Genomic DNA, 18,451 nt, shown 5'->3' on the forward strand with positions numbered 1-18,451 from the left:
AGACAGGATTTGCTTCTTTTGCTTGCACCACAATGCAGTGCTGAAAGAGGAGGAATCTACATAAAAACGCCTTCCTGGCAACGCCCAAATGCCCTGCTGCCATGCAGATAAACACTGGCAGCGGCAGCAAGTGCATGCCCACAGCCACCCCTTGTTCCTTCACACCTTGTATCAGCTGTAATCCAGTCCAGTCCAGTGCTGCCTGCTGAGCAGCACTGACCAACACTGCCTGGTCCCAGGCTTTTATCTCTGAGGCCCCATTATGATGTCAGAAAGCTGGCTCTGGAATCCTCAGGGGCTCCACTATGACACGTGCAAAGTTCCGTCTGAACTTTATATAAGACGGTGAGGCTCAGTCAGTCACTCAGTGTTGCCTGAGAGGGCAACACTGCAACAGCCGGCCGCCAGGCTGTCTTTTTTTTGCACAGCTAGTTGCCTCCAGGAGGCCACAAGAGGGAGACAAGGGACTGCAAAATGGAAAATAGGCATCCACCAACTTTACAGACAACTTCTCCTTGCTCCTACAACCTCCATCCTTGCACAGTTTGTTATTCTTCTAGGTAACATAGTAACAAATCCAAATTGCTGCTCTCTTTGTAGGCAAGCAAGGCTTTGTTGCAACTGCAATTCTTACTTCTTCTTGAAATGTAGGGACGACAGTACATTCCATCACATCCATCTAGTGTACACAGGTAGGTCCATTGTGGCGGGCAGGCGAGCGGGCGGGCTGCTTTATTGGCTGTTTGCTGTTCCCCTACTCCACTCCACTATTTGACTGTTGTGCTGCATCAATCAATCAATCAATCAATCAATCAATCAATCAATCAATCAATCAATCAGTGGCTGGCTCAGGTGCAGCTCTTTAACTTACCTAAAAGGGAGGGCGGAGAGAAGACAAGGAAGGTGAATGAGGTGTTCCAATGTGAAATGCCGGAAACACAGAAACACAGACGACACACAACAAGAGGTGGCAATCTATTCATTAATTGCATTTAATCAATGAGCTCATTATCACTCATGCATTGTCCAACAGGTGTTGAAATAATGGGATTAAAAGGGGAGATCCCTTCAGAAAGACAGAAACAATAGCAAAGACAAAAAACACTTTTGGAATCTGCTTTTAGTCAACACATAAGGAAAGGGTGCACCGGTCCTGGAAATACTGCAATACCAGGTCAATGCGTGGAGTGGACAGAGCAAGCTCTATTTCCATCTCCCTGTTCTAAAAATCCATTTAATATATGGTCCCCAGATAGGGGACGTATCAGATATTAAACTGATAAGAACAGATACTACACTTGATCTTAGCCAAAAGGCCGAGAAGCGATAACCCGAACGGGCCGCGCGTTGCCCGAGCCTGCCCGATACTGCTGTTCAGCCCTTGCAGCGATTCAGCCTACTTCTAGGCAATTCCATGGGGCCCTGCAGGCTCACACACTCACAGCTACACGGGAGGTGAATAAAGGCCGGAGAGGAAGCCAGACAGGATTTGCTTCTTTTGCTTGCACCACAATGCAGTGCTGAAAGAGGAGGAATCTACATAAAAACGCCTTCCTGGCAACGCCCAAATGCCCTGCTGCCATGCAGATAAACACTGGCAGCGGCAGCAAGTGCATGCCCACAGCCACCCCTTGTTCCTTCACACCTTGTATCAGCTGTAATCCAGTCCAGTCCAGTGCTGCCTGCTGAGCAGCACTGACCAACACTGCCTGGGCCCAGGCTTTTATCTCTGAGGCCCCATTATGATGTCAGAAAGCTGGCTCTGGAATCCTGAGGGCTCCACTATGACACGTGCAAAGTTCCGTCTGAACTTTATATAAGACGGTGAGGCTCAGTCAGTCACTCAGTGTTGCCTGAGAGGGCAACACTGCAACAGCCGGCCGCCAGGCTGTCTTTTTTTTGCACAGCTAGTTGCCTCCAGGAGGCCACAAGAGGGAGACAAGGGACTGCAAAATGGAAAATAGGCATCCACCAACTTTACAGACAACTTCTCCTTGCTCCTACAACCTCCATCCTTGCACAGTTTGTTATTCTTCTAGGTAACATAGTAACAAATCCAAATTGCTGCTCTCTTTGTAGGCAAGCAAGGCTTTGTTGCAACTGCAATTCTTACTTCTTCTTGAAATGTAGGGACGACAGTACATTCCATCACATCCATCTAGTGTACACAGGTAGGTCCATTGTGGCGGGCGGGCTGCTTTATTGGCTGTTTGCTGTTCCCCTACTCCACTCCACTATTTGACTGTTGTGCTGCATCAATCAATCAATCAATCAATCAATCAATCAATCAGTGGCTGGCTCAGGTGCAGCTCTTTAACTTACCTAAAAGGGAGGGCGGAGAGAAGACAAGGAAGGTGAATGAGGTGTTCCAATGTGAAATGCCGGAAACACAGAAACACAGACGACACACAACAAGAGGTGGCAATCTATTCATTAATTGCATTTAATCAATGAGCTCATTATCACTCATGCATTGTCCAACAGGTGTTGAAATAATGGGATTAAAAGGGGAGATCCCTTCAGAAAGACAGAAACAATAGCAAAGACAAAAAACACTTTTGGAATCTGCTTTTAGTCAACACATAAGGAAAGGGTGCACCGGTCCTGGAAATACTGCAATACCAGGTCAATGCGTGGAGTGGACAGAGCAAGCTCTATTTCCATCTCCCTGTTCTAAAAATCCATTTAATATATGGTCCCCAGATAGGGGACGTATCAGATATTAAACTGATAAGAACAGATACTACACTTGATCTTAGCCAAAAGGCCGAGAAGCGATAACCCGAACGGGCCGCGCGTTGCCCGAGCCTGCCCGATACTGCTGTTCAGCCCTTGCAGCGATTCAGCCTACTTCTAGGCAATTCCATGGGGCCCTGCAGGCTCACACACTCACAGCTACACGGGAGGTGAATAAAGGCCGGAGAGGAAGCCAGACAGGATTTGCTTCTTTTGCTTGCACCACAATGCAGTGCTGAAAGAGGAGGAATCTACATAAAAACGCCTTCCTGGCAACGCCCAAATGCCCTGCTGCCATGCAGATAAACACTGGCAGCGGCAGCAAGTGCATGCCCACAGCCACCCCTTGTTCCTTCACACCTTGTATCAGCTGTAATCCAGTCCAGTCCAGTGCTGCCTGCTGAGCAGCACTGACCAACACTGCCTGGGCCCAGGCTTTTATCTCTGAGGCCCCATTATGATGTCAGAAAGCTGGCTCTGGAATCCTGAGGGCTCCACTATGACACGTGCAAAGTTCCGTCTGAACTTTATATAAGACGGTGAGGCTCAGTCAGTCACTCAGTGTTGCCTGAGAGGGCAACACTGCAACAGCCGGCCGCCAGGCTGTCTTTTTTTTGCACAGCTAGTTGCCTCCAGGAGGCCACAAGAGGGAGACAAGGGACTGCAAAATGGAAAATAGGCATCCACCAACTTTACAGACAACTTCTCCTTGCTCCTACAACCTCCATCCTTGCACAGTTTGTTATTCTTCTAGGTAACATAGTAACAAATCCAAATTGCTGCTCTCTTTGTAGGCAAGCAAGGCTTTGTTGCAACTGCAATTCTTACTTCTTCTTGAAATGTAGGGACGACAGTACATTCCATCACATCCATCTAGTGTACACAGGTAGGTCCATTGTGGCGGGCAGGCGAGCGGGCGGGCTGCTTTATTGGCTGTTTGCTGTTCCCCTACTCCACTCCACTATTTGACTGTTGTGCTGCATCAATCAATCAATCAATCAATCAATCAATCAATCAATCAATCAATCAGTGGCTGGCTCAGGTGCAGCTCTTTAACTTACCTAAAAGGGAGGGCGGAGAGAAGACAAGGAAGGTGAATGAGGTGTTCCAATGTGAAATGCCGGAAACACAGAAACACAGACGACACACAACAAGAGGTGGCAATCTATTCATTAATTGCATTTAATCAATGAGCTCATTATCACTCATGCATTGTCCAACAGGTGTTGAAATAATGGGATTAAAAGGGGAGATCCCTTCAGAAAGACAGAAACAATAGCAAAGACAAAAAACACTTTTGGAATCTGCTTTTAGTCAACACATAAGGAAAGGGTGCACCGGTCCTGGAAATACTGCAATACCAGGTCAATGCGTGGAGTGGACAGAGCAAGCTCTATTTCCATCTCCCTGTTCTAAAAATCCATTTAATATATGGTCCCCAGATAGGGGACGTATCAGATATTAAACTGATAAGAACAGATACTACACTTGATCTTAGCCAAAAGGCCGAGAAGCGATAACCCGAACGGGCCGCGCGTTGCCCGAGCCTGCCCGATACTGCTGTTCAGCCCTTGCAGCGATTCAGCCTACTTCTAGGCAATTCCATGGGGCCCTGCAGGCTCACACACTCACAGCTACACGGGAGGTGAATAAAGGCCGGAGAGGAAGCCAGACAGGATTTGCTTCTTTTGCTTGCACCACAATGCAGTGCTGAAAGAGGAGGAATCTACATAAAAACGCCTTCCTGGCAACGCCCAAATGCCCTGCTGCCATGCAGATAAACACTGGCAGCGGCAGCAAGTGCATGCCCACAGCCACCCCTTGTTCCTTCACACCTTGTATCAGCTGTAATCCAGTCCAGTCCAGTGCTGCCTGCTGAGCAGCACTGACCAACACTGCCTGGGCCCAGGCTTTTATCTCTGAGGCCCCATTATGATGTCAGAAAGCTGGCTCTGGAATCCTGAGGGCTCCACTATGACACGTGCAAAGTTCCGTCTGAACTTTATATAAGACGGTGAGGCTCAGTCAGTCACTCAGTGTTGCCTGAGAGGGCAACACTGCAACAGCCGGCCGCCAGGCTGTCTTTTTTTTGCACAGCTAGTTGCCTCCAGGAGGCCACAAGAGGGAGACAAGGGACTGCAAAATGGAAAATAGGCATCCACCAACTTTACAGACAACTTCTCCTTGCTCCTACAACCTCCATCCTTGCACAGTTTGTTATTCTTCTAGGTAACATAGTAACAAATCCAAATTGCTGCTCTCTTTGTAGGCAAGCAAGGCTTTGTTGCAACTGCAATTCTTACTTCTTCTTGAAATGTAGGGACGACAGTACATTCCATCACATCCATCTAGTGTACACAGGTAGGTCCATTGTGGCGGGCAGGCGAGCGGGCGGGCTGCTTTATTGGCTGTTTGCTGTTCCCCTACTCCACTCCACTATTTGACTGTTGTGCTGCATCAATCAATCAATCAATCAATCAATCAATCAATCAATCAATCAATCAATCAATCAGTGGCTGGCTCAGGTGCAGCTCTTTAACTTACCTAAAAGGGAGGGCGGAGAGAAGACAAGGAAGGTGAATGAGGTGTTCCAATGTGAAATGCCGGAAACACAGAAACACAGACGACACACAACAAGAGGTGGCAATCTATTCATTAATTGCATTTAATCAATGAGCTCATTATCACTCATGCATTGTCCAACAGGTGTTGAAATAATGGGATTAAAAGGGGAGATCCCTTCAGAAAGACAGAAACAATAGCAAAGACAAAAAACACTTTTGGAATCTGCTTTTAGTCAACACATAAGGAAAGGGTGCACCGGTCCTGGAAATACTGCAATACCAGGTCAATGCGTGGAGTGGACAGAGCAAGCTCTATTTCCATCTCCCTGTTCTAAAAATCCATTTAATATATGGTCCCCAGATAGGGGACGTATCAGATATTAAACTGATAAGAACAGATACTACACTTGATCTTAGCCAAAAGGCCGAGAAGCGATAACCCGAACGGGCCGCGCGTTGCCCGAGCCTGCCCGATACTGCTGTTCAGCCCTTGCAGCGATTCAGCCTACTTCTAGGCAATTCCATGGGGCCCTGCAGGCTCACACACTCACAGCTACACGGGAGGTGAATAAAGGCCGGAGAGGAAGCCAGACAGGATTTGCTTCTTTTGCTTGCACCACAATGCAGTGCTGAAAGAGGAGGAATCTACATAAAAACGCCTTCCTGGCAACGCCCAAATGCCCTGCTGCCATGCAGATAAACACTGGCAGCGGCAGCAAGTGCATGCCCACAGCCACCCCTTGTTCCTTCACACCTTGTATCAGCTGTAATCCAGTCCAGTCCAGTGCTGCCTGCTGAGCAGCACTGACCAACACTGCCTGGGCCCAGGCTTTTATCTCTGAGGCCCCATTATGATGTCAGAAAGCTGGCTCTGGAATCCTGAGGGCTCCACTATGACACGTGCCAAAGTTCCGTCTGAACTTTATATAAGACGGTGAGGCTCAGTCAGTCACTCAGTGTTGCCTGAGAGGGCAACACTGCAACAGCCGGCCGCCAGGCTGTCTTTTTTTTGCACAGCTAGTTGCCTCCAGGAGGCCACAAGAGGGAGACAAGGGACTGCAAAATGGAAAATAGGCATCCACCAACTTTACAGACAACTTCTCCTTGCTCCTACAACCTCCATCCTTGCACAGTTTGTTATTCTTCTAGGTAACATAGTAACAAATCCAAATTGCTGCTCTCTTTGTAGGCAAGCAAGGCTTTGTTGCAACTGCAATTCTTACTTCTTCTTGAAATGTAGGGACGACAGTACATTCCATCACATCCATCTAGTGTACACAGGTAGGTCCATTGTGGCGGGCAGGCGAGCGGGCGGGCTGCTTTATTGGCTGTTTGCTGTTCCCCTACTCCACTCCACTATTTGACTGTTGTGCTGCATCAATCAATCAATCAATCAATCAATCAATCAATCAATCAATCAATCAATCAGTGGCTGGCTCAGGTGCAGCTCTTTAACTTACCTAAAAGGGAGGGCGGAGAGAAGACAAGGAAGGTGAATGAGGTGTTCCAATGTGAAATGCCGGAAACACAGAAACACAGACGACACACAACAAGAGGTGGCAATCTATTCATTAATTGCATTTAATCAATGAGCTCATTATCACTCATGCATTGTCCAACAGGTGTTGAAATAATGGGATTAAAAGGGGAGATCCCTTCAGAAAGACAGAAACAATAGCAAAGACAAAAAACACTTTTGGAATCTGCTTTTAGTCAACACATAAGGAAAGGGTGCACCGGTCCTGGAAATACTGCAATACCAGGTCAATGCGTGGAGTGGACAGAGCAAGCTCTATTTCCATCTCCCTGTTCTAAAAATCCATTTAATATATGGTCCCCAGATAGGGGACGTATCAGATATTAAACTGATAAGAACAGATACTACACTTGATCTTAGCCAAAAGGCCGAGAAGCGATAACCCGAACGGGCCGCGCGTTGCCCGAGCCTGCCCGATACTGCTGTTCAGCCCTTGCAGCGATTCAGCCTACTTCTAGGCAATTCCATGGGGCCCTGCAGGCTCACACACTCACAGCTACACGGGAGGTGAATAAAGGCCGGAGAGGAAGCCAGACAGGATTTGCTTCTTTTGCTTGCACCACAATGCAGTGCTGAAAGAGGAGGAATCTACATAAAAACGCCTTCCTGGCAACGCCCAAATGCCCTGCTGCCATGCAGATAAACACTGGCAGCGGCAGCAAGTGCATGCCCACAGCCACCCCTTGTTCCTTCACACCTTGTATCAGCTGTAATCCAGTCCAGTCCAGTGCTGCCTGCTGAGCAGCACTGACCAACACTGCCTGGGCCCAGGCTTTTATCTCTGAGGCCCCATTATGATGTCAGAAAGCTGGCTCTGGAATCCTGAGGGCTCCACTATGACACGTGCAAAGTTCCGTCTGAACTTTATATAAGACGGTGAGGCTCAGTCAGTCACTCAGTGTTGCCTGAGAGGGCAACACTGCAACAGCCGGCCGCCAGGCTGTCTTTTTTTTGCACAGCTAGTTGCCTCCAGGAGGCCACAAGAGGGAGACAAGGGACTGCAAAATGGAAAATAGGCATCGGCATCCACCAACTTTACAGACAACTTCTCCTTGCTCCTACAACCTCCATCCTTGCACAGTTTGTTATTCTTCTAGGTAACATAGTAACAAATCCAAATTGCTGCTCTCTTTGTAGGCAAGCAAGGCTTTGTTGCAACTGCAATTCTTACTTCTTCTTGAAATGTAGGGACGACAGTACATTCCATCACATCCATCTAGTGTACACAGGTAGGTCCATTGTGGCGGGCAGGCGAGCGGGCGGGCTGCTTTATTGGCTGTTTGCTGTTCCCCTACTCCACTCCACTATTTGACTGTTGTGCTGCATCAATCAATCAATCAATCAATCAATCAATCAATCAATCAATCAATCAATCAGTGGCTGGCTCAGGTGCAGCTCTTTAACTTACCTAAAAGGGAGGGCGGAGAGAAGACAAGGAAGGTGAATGAGGTGTTCCAATGTGAAATGCCGGAAACACAGAAACACAGACGACACACAACAAGAGGTGGCAATCTATTCATTAATTGCATTTAATCAATGAGCTCATTATCACTCATGCATTGTCCAACAGGTGTTGAAATAATGGGATTAAAAGGGGAGATCCCTTCAGAAAGACAGAAACAATAGCAAAGACAAAAAACACTTTTGGAATCTGCTTTTAGTCAACACATAAGGAAAGGGTGCACCGGTCCTGGAAATACTGCAATACCAGGTCAATGCGTGGAGTGGACAGAGCAAGCTCTATTTCCATCTCCCTGTTCTAAAAATCCATTTAATATATGGTCCCCAGATAGGGGACGTATCAGATATTAAACTGATAAGAACAGATACTACACTTGATCTTAGCCAAAAGGCCGAGAAGCGATAACCCGAACGGGCCGCGCGTTGCCCGAGCCTGCCCGATACTGCTGTTCAGCCCTTGCAGCGATTCAGCCTACTTCTAGGCAATTCCATGGGGCCCTGCAGGCTCACACACTCACAGCTACACGGGAGGTGAATAAAGGCCGGAGAGGAAGCCAGACAGGATTTGCTTCTTTTGCTTGCACCACAATGCAGTGCTGAAAGAGGAGGAATCTACATAAAAACGCCTTCCTGGCAACGCCCAAATGCCCTGCTGCCATGCAGATAAACACTGGCAGCGGCAGCAAGTGCATGCCCACAGCCACCCCTTGTTCCTTCACACCTTGTATCAGCTGTAATCCAGTCCAGTCCAGTGCTGCCTGCTGAGCAGCACTGACCAACACTGCCTGGGCCCAGGCTTTTATCTCTGAGGCCCCATTATGATGTCAGAAAGCTGGCTCTGGAATCCTGAGGGCTCCACTATGACACGTGCAAAGTTCCGTCTGAACTTTATATAAGACGGTGAGGCTCAGTCAGTCACTCAGTGTTGCCTGAGAGGGCAACACTGCAACAGCCGGCCGCCAGGCTGTCTTTTTTTTGCACAGCTAGTTGCCTCCAGGAGGCCACAAGAGGGAGACAAGGGACTGCAAAATGGAAAATAGGCATCCACCAACTTTACAGACAACTTCTCCTTGCTCCTACAACCTCCATCCTTGCACAGTTTGTTATTCTTCTAGGTAACATAGTAACAAATCCAAATTGCTGCTCTCTTTGTAGGCAAGCAAGGCTTTGTTGCAACTGCAATTCTTACTTCTTCTTGAAATGTAGGGACGACAGTACATTCCATCACATCCATCTAGTGTACACAGGTAGGTCCATTGTGGCGGGCAGGCGAGCGGGCGGGCTGCTTTATTGGCTGTTTGCTGTTCCCCTACTCCACTCCACTATTTGACTGTTGTGCTGCATCAATCAATCAATCAATCAATCAATCAATCAATCAATCAATCAATCAGTGGCTGGCTCAGGTGCAGCTCTTTAACTTACCTAAAAGGGAGGGCGGAGAGAAGACAAGGAAGGTGAATGAGGTGTTCCAATGTGAAATGCCGGAAACACAGAAACACAGACGACACACAACAAGAGGTGGCAATCTATTCATTAATTGCATTTAATCAATGAGCTCATTATAACTCATGCATTGTCCAACAGGTGTTGAAATAATGGGATTAAAAGGGGAGATCCCTTCAGAAAGACAGAAACAATAGCAAAGACAAAAAACACTTTTGGAATCTGCTTTTAGTCAACACATAAGGAAAGGGTGCACCGGTCCTGGAAATACTGCAATACCAGGTCAATGCGTGGAGTGGACAGAGCAAGCTCTATTTCCATCTCCCTGTTCTAAAAATCCATTTAATATATGGTCCCCAGATAGGGGACGTATCAGATATTAAACTGATAAGAACAGATACTACACTTGATCTTAGCCAAAAGGCCGAGAAGCGATAACCCGAACGGGCCGCGCGTTGCCCGAGCCTGCCCGATACTGCTGTTCAGCCCTTGCAGCGATTCAGCCTACTTCTAGGCAATTCCATGGGGCCCTGCAGGCTCACACACTCACAGCTACACGGGAGGTGAATAAAGGCCGGAGAGGAAGCCAGACAGGATTTGCTTCTTTTGCTTGCACCACAATGCAGTGCTGAAAGAGGAGGAATCTACATAAAAACGCCTTCCTGGCAACGCCCAAATGCCCTGCTGCCATGCAGATAAACACTGGCAGCGGCAGCAAGTGCATGCCCACAGCCACCCCTTGTTCCTTCACACCTTGTATCAGCTGTAATCCAGTCCAGTCCAGTGCTGCCTGCTGAGCAGCACTGACCAACACTGCCTGGGCCCAGGCTTTTATCTCTGAGGCCCCATTATGATGTCAGAAAGCTGGCTCTGGAATCCTGAGGGCTCCACTATGACACGTGCAAAGTTCCGTCTGAACTTTATATAAGACGGTGAGGCTCAGTCAGTCACTCAGTGTTGCCTGAGAGGGCAACACTGCAACAGCCGGCCGCCAGGCTGTCTTTTTTTTGCACAGCTAGTTGCCTCCAGGAGGCCACAAGAGGGAGACAAGGGACTGCAAAATGGAAAATAGGCATCCACCAACTTTACAGACAACTTCTCCTTGCTCCTACAACCTCCATCCTTGCACAGTTTGTTATTCTTCTAGGTAACATAGTAACAAATCCAAATTGCTGCTCTCTTTGTAGGCAAGCAAGGCTTTGTTGCAACTGCAATTCTTACTTCTTCTTGAAATGTAGGGACGACAGTACATTCCATCACATCCATCTAGTGTACACAGGTAGGTCCATTGTGGCGGGCAGGCGAGCGGGCGGGCTGCTTTATTGGCTGTTTGCTGTTCCCCTACTCCACTCCACTATTTGACTGTTGTGCTGCATCAATCAATCAATCAATCAATCAATCAATCAATCAGTGGCTGGCTCAGGTGCAGCTCTTTAACTTACCTAAAAGGGAGGGCGGAGAGAAGACAAGGAAGGTGAATGAGGTGTTCCAATGTGAAATGCCGGAAACACAGAAACACAGACGACACACAACAAGAGGTGGCAATCTATTCATTAATTGCATTTAATCAATGAGCTCATTATCACTCATGCATTGTCCAACAGGTGTTGAAATAATGGGATTAAAAGGGGAGATCCCTTCAGAAAGACAGAAACAATAGCAAAGACAAAAAACACTTTTGGAATCTGCTTTTAGTCAACACATAAGGAAAGGGTGCACCGGTCCTGGAAATACTGCAATACCAGGTCAATGCGTGGAGTGGACAGAGCAAGCTCTATTTCCATCTCCCTGTTCTAAAAATCCATTTAATATATGGTCCCCAGATAGGGGACGTATCAGATATTAAACTGATAAGAACAGATACTACACTTGATCTTAGCCAAAAGGCCGAGAAGCGATAACCCGAACGGGCCGCGCGTTGCCCGAGCCTGCCCGATACTGCTGTTCAGCCCTTGCAGCGATTCAGCCTACTTCTAGGCAATTCCATGGGGCCCTGCAGGCTCACACACTCACAGCTACACGGGAGGTGAATAAAGGCCGGAGAGGAAGCCAGACAGGATTTGCTTCTTTTGCTTGCACCACAATGCAGTGCTGAAAGAGGAGGAATCTACATAAAAACGCCTTCCTGGCAACGCCCAAATGCCCTGCTGCCATGCAGATAAACACTGGCAGCGGCAGCAAGTGCATGCCCACAGCCACCCCTTGTTCCTTCACACCTTGTATCAGCTGTAATCCAGTCCAGTCCAGTGCTGCCTGCTGAGCAGCACTGACCAACACTGCCTGGGCCCAGGCTTTTATCTCTGAGGCCCCATTATGATGTCAGAAAGCTGGCTCTGGAATCCTGAGGGCTCCACTATGACACGTGCAAAGTTCCGTCTGAACTTTATATAAGACGGTGAGGCTCAGTCAGTCACTCAGTGTTGCCTGAGAGGGCAACACTGCAACAGCCGGCCGCCAGGCTGTCTTTTTTTTGCACAGCTAGTTGCCTCCAGGAGGCCACAAGAGGGAGACAAGGGACTGCAAAATGGAAAATAGGCATCCACCAACTTTACAGACAACTTCTCCTTGCTCCTACAACCTCCATCCTTGCACAGTTTGTTATTCTTCTAGGTAACATAGTAACAAATCCAAATTGCTGCTCTCTTTGTAGGCAAGCAAGGCTTTGTTGCAACTGCAATTCTTACTTCTTCTTGAAATGTAGGGACGACAGTACATTCCATCACATCCATCTAGTGTACACAGGTAGGTCCATTGTGGCGGGCAGGCGAGCGGGCGGGCTGCTTTATTGGCTGTTTGCTGTTCCCCTACTCCACTCCACTATTTGACTGTTGTGCTGCATCAATCAATCAATCAATCAATCAATCAATCAATCAATCAATCAGTGGCTGGCTCAGGTGCAGCTCTTTAACTTACCTAAAAGGGAGGGCGGAGAGAAGACAAGGAAGGTGAATGAGGTGTTCCAATGTGAAATGCCGGAAACACAGAAACACAGACGACACACAACAAGAGGTGGCAATCTATTCATTAATTGCATTTAATCAATGAGCTCATTATCACTCATGCATTGTCCAACAGGTGTTGAAATAATGGGATTAAAAGGGGAGATCCCTTCAGAAAGACAGAAACAATAGCAAAGACAAAAAACACTTTTGGAATCTGCTTTTAGTCAACACATAAGGAAAGGGTGCACCGGTCCTGGAAATACTGCAATACCAGGTCAATGCGTGGAGTGGACAGAGCAAGTTCTATTTCCATCTCCCTGTTCTAAAAATCCATTTAATATATGGTCCCCAGATAGGGGACGTATCAGATATTAAACTGATAAGAACAGATACTACACTTGATCTTAGCCAAAAGGCCGAGAAGCGATAACCCGAACGGGCCGCGCGTTGCCCGAGCCTGCCCGATACTGCTGTTCAGCCCTTGCAGCGATTCAGCCTACTTCTAGGCAATTCCATGGGGCCCTGCAGGCTCACACACTCACAGCTACACGGGAGGTGAATAAAGGCCGGAGAGGAAGCCAGACAGGATTTGCTTCTTTTGCTTGCACCACAATGCAGTGCTGAAAGAGGAGGAATCTACATAAAAACGCCTTCCTGGCAACGCCCAAATGCCCTGCTGCCATGCAGATAAACACTGGCAGCGGCAGCAAGTGCATGCCCACAGCCACCCCTTGTTCCTTCACACCTTGTATCAGCTGTAATCCAGTCCAGTCCAGTGCTGCCTGCTGAGCAGCACTGACCAACACTGCCTGGGCCCAGGCTTTTATCTCTGAGGCCCCATTATGATGTCAGAAAGCTGGCTCTGGAATCCTGAGGGCTCCACTATGACACGTGCAAAGTTCCGTCTGAACTTTATATAAGACGGTGAGGCTCAGTCAGTCACTCAGTGTTGCCTGAGAGGGCAACACTGCAACAGCCGGCCGCCAGGCTGTCTTTTTTTTGCACAGCTAGTTGCCTCCAGGAGGCCACAAGAGGGAGACAAGGGACTGCAAAATGGAAAATAGGCATCCACCAACTTTACAGACAACTTCTCCTTGCTCCTACAACCTCCATCCTTGCACAGTTTGTTATTCTTCTAGGTAACATAGTAACAAATCCAAATTGCTGCTCTCTTTGTAGGCAAGCAAGGCTTTGTTGCAACTGCAATTCTTACTTCTTCTTGAAATGTAGGGACGACAGTACATTCCATCACATCCATCTAGTGTACACAGGTAGGTCCATTGTGGCGGGCAGGCGAGCGGGCGGGCTGCTTTATTGGCTGTTTGCTGTTCCCCTACTCCACTCCACTATTTGACTGTTGTGCTGCATCAATCAATCAATCAATCAATCAATCAATCAATCAATCAATCAATCAATCAATCAATCAATCAATCAGTGGCTGGCTCAGGTGCAGCTCTTTAACTTACCTAAAAGGGAGGGCGGAGAGAAGACAAGGAAGGTGAATGAGGTGTTCCAATGTGAAATGCCGGAAACACAGAAACACAGACGACACACAACAAGAGGTGGCAATCTATTCATTAATTGCATTTAATCAATGAGCTCATTATCACTCATGCATTGTCCAACAGGTGTTGAAATAATGGGATTAAAAGGGGAGATCCCTTCAGAAAGACAGAAACAATAGCAAAGACAAAAAACACTTTTGGAATCTGCTTTTAGTCAACACATAAGGAAAGGGTGCACCGGTCCTGGAAATACTGCAATACCAGGTCAATGCGTGGAGTGGACAGAGCAAGCTCTATTTCCATCTCCCTGTTCTAAAAATCCATTTAATATATGGTCCCCAGATAGGGGACGTATCAGATATTAAACTGATAAGAACAGATACTACACTTGATCTTAGCCAAAAGGCCGAGAAGCGATAACCCGAACGGGCCGCGCGTTGCCCGAGCCTGCCCGATACTGCTGTTCAGCCCTTGCAGCGATTCAGCCTACTTCTAGGCAATTCCATGGGGCCCTGCAGGCTCACACACTCACAGCTACACGGGAGGTGAATAAAGGCCGGAGAGGAAGCCAGACAGGATTTGCTTCTTTTGCTTGCACCACAATGCAGTGCTGAAAGAGGAGGAATCTACATAAAAACGCCTTCCTGGCAACGCCCAAATGCCCTGCTGCCATGCAGATAAACACTGGCAGCGGCAGCAAGTGCATGCCCACAGCCACCCCTTGTTCCTTCACACCTTGTATCAGCTGTAATCCAGTCCAGTCCAGTGCTGCCTGCTGAGCAGCACTGACCAACACTGCCTGGGCCCAGGCTTTTATCTCTGAGGCCCCATTATGATGTCAGAAAGCTGGCTCTGGAATCCTGAGGGCTCCACTATGACACGTGCAAAGTTCCGTCTGAACTTTATATAAGACGGTGAGGCTCAGTCAGTCACTCAGTGTTGCCTGAGAGGGCAACATTGCAACAGCCGGCCGCCAGGCTGTCTTTTTTTTGCACAGCTAGTTGCCTCCAGGAGGCCACAAGAGGGAGACAAGGGACTGCAAAATGGAAAATAGGCATCCACCAACTTTACAGACAACTTCTCCTTGCTCCTACAACCTCCATCCTTGCACAGTTTGTTATTCTTCTAGGTAACATAGTAACAAATCCAAATTGCTGCTCTCTTTGTAGGCAAGCAAGGCTTTGTTGCAACTGCAATTCTTACTTCTTCTTGAAATGTAGGGACGACAGTACATTCCATCACATCCATCTAGTGTACACAGGTAGGTCCATTGTGGCGGGCAGGCGAGCGGGCGGGCTGCTTTATTGGCTGTTTGCTGTTCCCCTACTCCACTCCACTATTTGACTGTTGTGCTGCATCAATCAATCAATCAATCAATCAATCAATCAATCAATCAATCAATCAATCAATCAATCAATCAATCAATCAATCAGTGGCTGGCTCAGGTGCAGCTCTTTAACTTACCTAAAAGGGAGGGCGGAGAGAAGACAAGGAAGGTGAATGAGGTGTTCCAATGTGAAATGCCGGAAACACAGAAACACAGACGACACACAACAAGAGGTGGCAATCTATTCATTAATTGAATTTAATCAATGAGCTCATTATCACTCATGCATTGTCCAACAGGTGTTGAAATAATGGGATTAAAAGGGGAGATCCCTTCAGAAAGACAGAAACAATAGCAAAGACAAAAAACACTTTTGGAATCTGCTTTTAGTCAACACATAAGGAAAGGGTGCACCGGTCCTGGAAATACTGCAATACCAGGTCAATGCGTGGAGTGGACAGAGCAAGCTCTATTTCCATCTCCCTGTTCTAAAAATCCATTTAATATATGGTCCCCAGATAGGGGACGTATCAGATATTAAACTGATAAGAACAGATACTACACTTGATCTTAGCCAAAAGGCCGAGAAGCGATAACCCGAACGGGCCGCGCGTTGCCCGAGCCTGCCCGATACTGCTGTTCAGCCCTTGCAGCGATTCAGCCTACTTCTAGGCAATTCCATGGGGCCCTGCAGGCTCACACACTCACAGCTACACGGGAGGTGAATAAAGGCCGGAGAGGAAGCCAGACAGGATTTGCTTCTTTTGCTTGCACCACAATGCAGTGCTGAAAGAGGAGGAATCTACATAAAAACGCCTTCCTGGCAACGCCCAAATGCCCTGCTGCCATGCAGATAAACACTGGCAGCGGCAGCAAGTGCATGCCCACAGCCACCCCTTGTTCCTTCACACCTTGTATCAGCTGTAATCCAGTCCAGTCCAGTGCTGCCTGCTGAGCAGCACTGACCAACACTGCCTGGGCCCAGGCTTTTATCTCTGAGGCCCCATTATGATGTCAGAAAGCTGGCTCTGGAATCCTGAGGGCTCCACTATGACACGTGCAAAGTTCCGTCTGAACTTTATATAAGACGGTGAGGCTCAGTCAGTCACTCAGTGTTGCCTGAGAGGGCAACACTGCAACAGCCGGCCGCCAGGCTGTCTTTTTTTTGCACAGCTAGTTGCCTCCAGGAGGCCACAAGAGGGAGACAAGGGACTGCAAAATGGAAAATAGGCATCCACCAACTTTACAGACAACTTCTCCTTGCTCCTACAACCTCCATCCTTGCACAGTTTGTTATTCTTCTAGGTAACATAGTAACAAATCCAAATTGCTGCTCTCTTTGTAGGCAAGCAAGGCTTTGTTGCAACTGCAATTCTTACTTCTTCTTGAAATGTAGGGACGACAGTACATTCCATCACATCCATCTAGTGTACACAGGTAGGTCCATTGTGGCGGGCAGGCGAGCGGGCGGGCTGCTTTATTGGCTGTTTGCTGTTCCCCTACTCCACTCCACTATTTGACTGTTGTGCTGCATCAATCAATCAATCAATCAATCAATCAATCAATCAATCAATCAGTGGCTGGCTCAGGTGCAGCTCTTTAACTTACCTAAAAGGGAGGGCGGAGAGAAGACAAGGAAGGTGAATGAGGTGTTCCAATGTGAAATGCCGGAAACACAGAAACACAGACGACACACAACAAGAGGTGGCAATCTATTCATTAATTGCATTTAATCAATGAGCTCATTATCACTCATGCATTGTCCAACAGGTGTTGAAATAATGGGATTAAAAGGGGAGATCCCTTCAGAAAGACAGAAACAATAGCAAAGACAAAAAACACTTTTGGAATCTGCTTTTAGTCAACACATAAGGAAAGGGTGCACCGGTCCTGGAAATACTGCAATACCAGGTCAATGCGTGGAGTGGACAGAGCAAGCTCTATTTCCATCTCCCTGTTCTAAAAATCCATTTAATATATGGTCCCCAGATAGGGGACGTATCAGATATTAAACTGATAAGAACAGATACTACACTTGATCTTAGCCAAAAGGCCGAGAAGCGATAACCCGAACGGGCCGCGCGTTGCCCGAGCCTGCCCGATACTGCTGTTCAGCCCTTGCAGCGATTCAGCCTACTTCTAGGCAATTCCATGGGGCCCTGCAGGCTCACACACTCACAGCTACACGGGAGGTGAATAAAGGCCGGAGAGGAAGCCAGACAGGATTTGCTTCTTTTGCTTGCACCACAATGCAGTGCTGAAAGAGGAGGAATCTACATAAAAACGCCTTCCTGGCAACGCCCAAATGCCCTGCTGCCATGCAGATAAACACTGGCAGCGGCAGCAAGTGCATGCCCACAGCCACCCCTTGTTCCTTCACACCTTGTATCAGCTGTAATCCAGTCCAGTCCAGTGCTGCCTGCTGAGCAGCACTGACCAACACTGCCTGGGCCCAGGCTTTTATCTCTGAGGCCCCATTATGATGTCAGAAAGCTGGCTCTGGAATCCTGAGGGCTCCACTATGACACGTGCAAAGTTCCGTCTGAACTTTATATAAGACGGTGAGGCTCAGTCAGTCACTCAGTGTTGCCTGAGAGGGCAACACTGCAACAGCCGGCCGCCAGGCTGTCTTTTTTTTGCACAGCTAGTTGCCTCCAGGAGGCCACAAGAGGGAGACAAGGGACTGCAAAATGGAAAATAGGCATCCACCAACTTTACAGACAACTTCTCCTTGCTCCTACAACCTCCATCCTTGCACAGTTTGTTATTCTTCTAGGTAACATAGTAACAAATCCAAATTGCTGCTCTCTTTGTAGGCAAGCAAGGCTTTGTTGCAACTGCAATTCTTACTTCTTCTTGAAATGTAGGGACGACAGTACATTCCATCACATCCATCTAGTGTACACAGGTAGGTCCATTGTGGCGGGCAGGCGAGC

General features: G+C 47.9%; 12 non-coding genes across 12 annotated transcripts; all 12 read right to left on the reverse strand.

Annotated features, from left to right (window-relative positions):
• Positions 1 to 1,137: 1,137 nt before the first annotated feature.
• Positions 1,138 to 1,328, reverse strand: LOC142729304 (U2 spliceosomal RNA). Its single transcript, XR_012878130.1, has one exon. It is a non-coding gene; the product is annotated as a U2 spliceosomal RNA (small nuclear RNA).
• A 1,260-nt stretch (positions 1,329 to 2,588) lies between these two features.
• Positions 2,589 to 2,779, reverse strand: LOC142729305 (U2 spliceosomal RNA). Its single transcript, XR_012878131.1, has one exon. It is a non-coding gene; the product is annotated as a U2 spliceosomal RNA (small nuclear RNA).
• Positions 2,780 to 4,063: 1,284 nt separating this feature from the next.
• On the reverse strand, positions 4,064 to 4,254 carry LOC142729306 (U2 spliceosomal RNA). The gene has a single exon (XR_012878132.1). It is a non-coding gene; the product is annotated as a U2 spliceosomal RNA (small nuclear RNA).
• Positions 4,255 to 5,546: 1,292 nt separating this feature from the next.
• Positions 5,547 to 5,737, reverse strand: LOC142729307 (U2 spliceosomal RNA). Its single transcript, XR_012878133.1, has one exon. It is a non-coding gene; the product is annotated as a U2 spliceosomal RNA (small nuclear RNA).
• A 1,289-nt stretch (positions 5,738 to 7,026) lies between these two features.
• LOC142729308 (U2 spliceosomal RNA) lies at positions 7,027 to 7,217 on the reverse strand. The gene has a single exon (XR_012878134.1). It is a non-coding gene; the product is annotated as a U2 spliceosomal RNA (small nuclear RNA).
• A 1,294-nt stretch (positions 7,218 to 8,511) lies between these two features.
• On the reverse strand, positions 8,512 to 8,702 carry LOC142729309 (U2 spliceosomal RNA). The gene has a single exon (XR_012878135.1). It is a non-coding gene; the product is annotated as a U2 spliceosomal RNA (small nuclear RNA).
• Positions 8,703 to 9,986: 1,284 nt separating this feature from the next.
• LOC142729311 (U2 spliceosomal RNA) lies at positions 9,987 to 10,177 on the reverse strand. The gene has a single exon (XR_012878136.1). It is a non-coding gene; the product is annotated as a U2 spliceosomal RNA (small nuclear RNA).
• A 1,272-nt stretch (positions 10,178 to 11,449) lies between these two features.
• Positions 11,450 to 11,640, reverse strand: LOC142729312 (U2 spliceosomal RNA). The gene has a single exon (XR_012878137.1). It is a non-coding gene; the product is annotated as a U2 spliceosomal RNA (small nuclear RNA).
• A 1,280-nt stretch (positions 11,641 to 12,920) lies between these two features.
• Positions 12,921 to 13,111, reverse strand: LOC142729522 (U2 spliceosomal RNA). Its single transcript, XR_012878328.1, has one exon. It is a non-coding gene; the product is annotated as a U2 spliceosomal RNA (small nuclear RNA).
• Positions 13,112 to 14,415: 1,304 nt separating this feature from the next.
• On the reverse strand, positions 14,416 to 14,606 carry LOC142729314 (U2 spliceosomal RNA). The gene has a single exon (XR_012878139.1). It is a non-coding gene; the product is annotated as a U2 spliceosomal RNA (small nuclear RNA).
• Positions 14,607 to 15,918: 1,312 nt separating this feature from the next.
• On the reverse strand, positions 15,919 to 16,109 carry LOC142729315 (U2 spliceosomal RNA). Its single transcript, XR_012878140.1, has one exon. It is a non-coding gene; the product is annotated as a U2 spliceosomal RNA (small nuclear RNA).
• A 1,280-nt stretch (positions 16,110 to 17,389) lies between these two features.
• Positions 17,390 to 17,580, reverse strand: LOC142729316 (U2 spliceosomal RNA). Its single transcript, XR_012878141.1, has one exon. It is a non-coding gene; the product is annotated as a U2 spliceosomal RNA (small nuclear RNA).
• Positions 17,581 to 18,451: the final 871 nt, after the last annotated feature.

This window comes from Rhinoderma darwinii, unplaced genomic scaffold, assembly GCF_050947455.1.
Source record: "Rhinoderma darwinii isolate aRhiDar2 unplaced genomic scaffold, aRhiDar2.hap1 Scaffold_718, whole genome shotgun sequence".
NCBI classification, from domain to species: Eukaryota; Metazoa; Chordata; class Amphibia; order Anura; family Rhinodermatidae; genus Rhinoderma; species Rhinoderma darwinii.